The 5,155-nt window shown below is 51.1% G+C and overlaps 1 protein-coding gene and 1 long non-coding RNA gene across 7 annotated transcripts in view; one reads left to right on the forward strand and one right to left on the reverse strand.

The window, feature by feature from the left end:
* Positions 1-5,155, forward strand: part of SNX19 (sorting nexin 19) — a 50,080-nt gene that overhangs the window by 38,468 nt on the left and 6,457 nt on the right. Inside the window, exon 13 of one of the 6 annotated variants that reach the window (XM_028501355.2) lies at positions 7-74. The exons of the other annotated variants lie outside the window; for them this stretch is intronic. The gene's annotated coding sequence lies outside the window, so the exon portion shown is untranslated. Of the gene's footprint in view, positions 1-6; positions 75-5,155 lie in introns of those variants that run through there. 6 annotated transcript variants of the gene reach the window in all.
* The window catches only part of LOC114488004 (uncharacterized), a 255,079-nt gene continuing 251,262 nt past the window's right edge, over positions 1,339-5,155 (reverse strand). Inside the window, exon 9 of the long non-coding RNA XR_008619640.1 lies at positions 1,339-2,777. This is a non-coding gene — a long non-coding RNA (uncharacterized lncRNA). The remainder of the gene's footprint in view (positions 2,778-5,155) is intronic.

Consider the following 5,155-nt stretch of genomic DNA (forward strand, 5'->3'; position numbering starts at 1 on the left):
CTAAAGAATGAGGAAACCGTTTTCCAGAAGCCCTCCAAGCTTCCTCTTCTCCTGACTCGGCCAGAACTGTCCGCCCCTAAGCCAGTCCACTGACATTGAGGATGCATGACCACGATTGGCTCATCGTAGTGTTTGTCACCCAGGGAGGAGGTCACTCTCCAGGAAGGTTGGATACCTGAAAAAATAATTAGATGTTCGCAAGGAAGAAGCAGAGAATGGGTGTTGATAAACAGTGTCAGGTGCAGGGGCCACCCTGCCAACATCACCAAAGTCCCCGGTGCTCTAAAAATAACGAACCAGCTAAGGGTAACGTTTGCGGAAGGTGCCATGTGTAGCACTTCACGTACGTTGCCTTACGTAACCCACACGTCAGCCCTGTAAGGTAGTTCTACTCTGTCCCCATTTTATAAAGGAACGTGATGCACAGAGAGACGGTGACCTGCCAGTCACTTGAGGGAAATGGCAGAGCGGAGATACAAATCTTGTCAGTCTGCCCTCAAGCCCACACACATAACCGTTGTGCTAATCTGCCTTTCTTTCTTACAAAGCAAAATAAGACGGGTTCTCACTGTGAAGGAGCCTGTGGTCTAGTAGACCTCTATGGCAAAGGGCCGGGGAACACATATTTCAGGCCGTGTGGCCACATGGTGGTCTCTTGCTGCTGCTCAGCCCTTCCACTGTGGTGTGAAAGCCACAGGCAGTGCGCATTCAGGTGACTGGCTGTGTTGCCATAAAGCTTTGTTCACACAGAGGACAGCCGGCTGGGTTTAGCCCAGGAGTCGTCTGCAGCCCCCTCGTCTGGTGAGAACACTGCTTACTGAACTCGAGTGTGTGCGTGAGTTACCTGGCGCCCTGGTAAAGGCCTAGCGAACTGCAGTCTCACAAGCTCACAGACGTAGCCAGTGAAAATGCAGGCCTTCAACCACACCTCAAGCCTCAGGGGCTTAGGACTCGGACGCCACCTCCGACTGGGTGCAGTGAATGCGCCACTAAATATACGGGTAGAGGTACGGAGAGTAGTCCCCGGCATAGACATCCTGTCCAGCCTCACTTCTCTGAGGTGCCCCGAGTGGCCAGGCCCGCAGGACAGATGGGATGGCTGTCGAGGGCCGGGGGTGGGGGGTGGCCATGTAGCGGGTGCGGAGGTTCCGCCTCACGAGAGGACGCAGTCCTGGAGACCCGTCTACAGTAGTGTGAGCGTTTGTAACCCTGCTGAACTGCACACTTCGAAGTGGCTGAGACGGCACATTTTGCGTGTACGTTACAGCAATCCAGAAATTTTAAAGACAGAGCTGCGTGCGGCCCAGCACAGGGCGAGCCCGGTGTGTCGGGAGGGAGGGGTGAGAGCCGAGGCGGGAGCCCCGGGGGGTCAGGCGGAGGGGGCCTGTGGGCACGAGGGCCCGGCGGGTGAGGGACCTCAGTGGGTTCCCTCTGCACGGCGGGGGTCAAAGAAGAGCCCCCCGGAGCGTCTCTCATCTGCAGGCCTGCTGAGGGGAACCGGGGCGGTGGGGGGGCTCGACCACACGCGCGCGAACCGCCCGGCCTGGTCTTGCCCCTGGGACTGGGCTCCTGCCTCAGCCCCTTCTGGCCCCCTCCCCGCAGCCTGTTCCCGCTGCTGCCTGCATAAGAGCTGGTGGAGTCCTCGCCCTGCCACCTAGTCGGCTCCGAGGATGCCATGTGGTTGGGTAACTCACCTGTGCCGTCTCTCGTAGAAAAAGGGGCGGAAACCTTACAACCCTTTTGAGAGTCGATTGAGACCACGTGTAAAAGCAGGTCTGTCAGGCGCCGGTGACCTGCTGGGACGCATCGGTGCCATTACCGGCCCCTCGTCAGCTCCTGGAGGGAGCCGTGGAGCAGCCTGGCTTCGGGGCGCCCGGCGGCCGCGCTCTGGCCAGCCTCCGCTCCTCGCCGTCCTGCGCGCTGCAGGGAGATGCGTTTTCTGAGGGTGACGAGGGTGAGGGCCAGCCAGCCCTGCGGGCTGCAGACGGGAGCAGGAACCGGGAAGGGGAGGAAGGGAGACCATGATGCTGCGCTCATTGAAGCCCCGCTGGGCGAGCTCCGCCATAACGCGGCTCCTCTGTCTCCTTTTCACCGGGAGAGCCAGAAGTCACAGGGCAGCGCTTGCTTACACTGCCTTTGCGCACCAGAGGACAAAGCGCTGAAGGCGGAAGGGTTTCCAGCCAGCAAACCTCCGTCGCTCCTCTGCGGTGTAAAGGGTGAGGAGGCCGCTACACACGGAGCACTGCTGCTCGGGAGAGGGCCCGTGAGGGGCGGCTACCCCAAACGCTCCTCCCGCACCCTGAGACTGGTCTGCTACTTCTTAGTGCACAAAGACGGCAGGGTCTGGGCTTCTTAAAAACAGGCAGGAAAACACGAACCCAGAAGAATGTGTCAAGCAAGAAACAAGTGAAAATCATCATAACGTTTCCCTGCCGTGAGCCGGGAGCAGCGGGGTTGAAGCAGAGGCGGCACGAAGCGGTGGAGGACGTTCGGGCGCCAGCAGCCCCCGTGGCACGTGCGCCGCGCTCTTCTCAGATTCGCTGAGCCCTCCTGCCGCGTCCCGCGACTCCCACCTGTCTCTGGTCTGAAAGTACCTGTGAACTCGGCTTTTCTGGAAGTGCACACAAGCAAGTGATAGGATGGAGAGAACTACTCCTGCCTTTGATGTCTTCACCAGCAGGACAGAGTCCGGTGTCCCCACACATCTTGATACTGCAGACCTCACCCACAGGCGCTTCTCTAGGGGCCGCTGGCACACTGTTTCTGGGTGTGGAGGGCTGGAGGGGAATGAAAGAAAAGTAATAGAATCAAGATCCAAACTTCGAAAACATTTCCTAAGTGACATTATCTACTCATTTTAATCCCAGATAGGCCTCTTTCTCACCAGTGTTCGTTTAGGAAATGCAAGCTAATTTTAGTATTAAAGTGTCATAAAAGTTAAGGAGGTAAATCTGTCGCTTATATATAAATAATCCACACTTTGACTTTTTCTCAACTGAAGTGTAGTTGATTTACAATGTTGTGTTAGTTTCAGGTGTACAGCAAAGTGCTTTGGTTATACGTATATATGTGTATATCCATTTTTTATGTTTCAATTATTTTCATTATAGTTTATTACAAGATATTTAATATAGTTCCCTGTGCTATACAGAACATCCTTGTTGTTTATTTTACATGTGGTCACGTGCACACTTCGACTTTTTTTTCTTCCCCATATGTTCCCTGTTACTGTTGCACTATATTATTATGACCAATGGAGAGTGGGTCATACTTACTTCCAGACACTTGGATTAATCAATGGGGGATAAAGACCAAGACAGATAAACACAAAAGTCTGAGATTGCAGATGAAGGCACTATTGTGACCACAGAAGCTGTGACTTCTCTGTGCTGGGTATATAGCATTGTGTGGTGATCTACAAGCTCGGGGCATCAGCCCTTTTGCCTGTGCCCCTTGATAAAGAATCATTCTGCCCCTGTAGCTGTCAGAAAGATTTACCATGATTTAGCAAAATGTCTGCATTTCATTTCATATCTTGCCATTAGGGAGGAGGCACCTTATTGAGGAAAAAACCAGCCCTTTCTTTAGAGTTTATATCCTTTACAAATACATGGAGTCCAAATTCAACAGAGTGATGGCAAACCAGATTCTTTCAAGAACAGTGAGGGCACCGTTCGTTAAGGCTTCATGTGTCTCTAGGAGAATCATGTGGGCTTGGTTAGCAGTAGGACTTTTACTTGGGACAGAATGTATTATGGAGTTGGTTTAGCCAGGAAGTTGGAGGAGAGAGTTTCACAGAAGTCTAGGGGCTTGTGTTCTGCTCTCTCCTGCTCCTGTCCTTTGGTCCATGCTCTTTCTCCAGGTAGATTCCCTTCCTTCCTCCAGCTCTGCGTGGGTGGGCACCCGCTATCTGTCAGAGCCATTCAAGTTCAACCTTCTCCTTAAAGCTTTATCTGATTGTACCACTCAGAGTTATCTATCAACACGCTGCCTCTCAGGTCCTTGTGCATACATGTGGGGTCTTCAGCAAGAGGTTATTAATTCCTCAAGGGCAACGAACGTTGTATCTGTTCTACTCCCGTTATATCCTGGTGCCTTCTCAACCCTTTTATCAACCTAGTGCAAAATAAATACTGAAGCTCGTTTAATTAAAGACTATTATGCTTATCAACTCTTAGGAGGTAAAGTATGTGAATAAGTTGAATGAAAGAAGAATTTGCTGGGGACAAAAGATGGAGAAAGGGATGAGGCGGAGCCAAGTTTTCCTTTATAGGAACTTACATCTTTATTCTAAAGCAAATATCAAATGAAAGAAGTTCATTTTTCTATTGCCAAAACCCACACAGTTTTATGAGTGCTGTTTGCCATCTAAGTATGTAGGCCGTAAGGTTCTAAAACTATACGCTTTTGAAAGAAAATTGGTCCTGATTTGAAAATGGTTTCTAAAATGATCCAGCCACAAAAACACCCAGCGTGCCCTGTTTACTTTCCAAGTCCCCCACCTTCACCTACTCTTTACCTCACTGGGATCAGAAGATGAAACAAAAATCTGCCTGCAAGAAATATTCTCAACTTCTTCCTGCCCCAGACACAAATTTGTAAGGAATGCAGTTTCCATGAGGAGAAAGACAACTTTCTCTCCCATTTGCTTTCTGGAAATCCTTTGGTCCCAGATCCAAAATTCTCTATTTCACACCTTCTCTAATAGTTTAAGTCATGTCTAAGATACGGCAAGGAAAACTCTTCAAAGACACAGTAATAACCATGAAGAAAAGGAAGCCTAGCATAAATGCCTCTTCACTCTCACAGGTGTTTGCTATCTTCCCCACCAAGTTTGCTGCTGCAACTATTTGCCCAAACACAGATCAAAACTGGGCAGCTGCCATCAGAATGAAAACTTAGGAATCTAAGACATCCAAATTAGCTGCAGGTCAACATGAAAGTCGCCTGCTGTTTCTGGGCCCCAGAAGGAGCCTCCAGGCCATGACTTGAAAGAGGGCAAGTGCAGGTAAAGGAGGAAGAAGTTCAGTCTGAGAATTAAGACAGTGATGCATTTCATGAAGAGTAGGAAACTCGGGGCTTCCCTGGTGGCGCAGTGGTTGAGAGTCCGCCTGCCGAAGCAGGGGACACGGGTTCGTGCCCCAGTCCGGGAGGA

This window comes from Physeter macrocephalus, chromosome 16, assembly GCF_002837175.3.
Source record: "Physeter macrocephalus isolate SW-GA chromosome 16, ASM283717v5, whole genome shotgun sequence".
Taxonomy (NCBI): Eukaryota; Metazoa; Chordata; class Mammalia; order Artiodactyla; family Physeteridae; genus Physeter; species Physeter macrocephalus.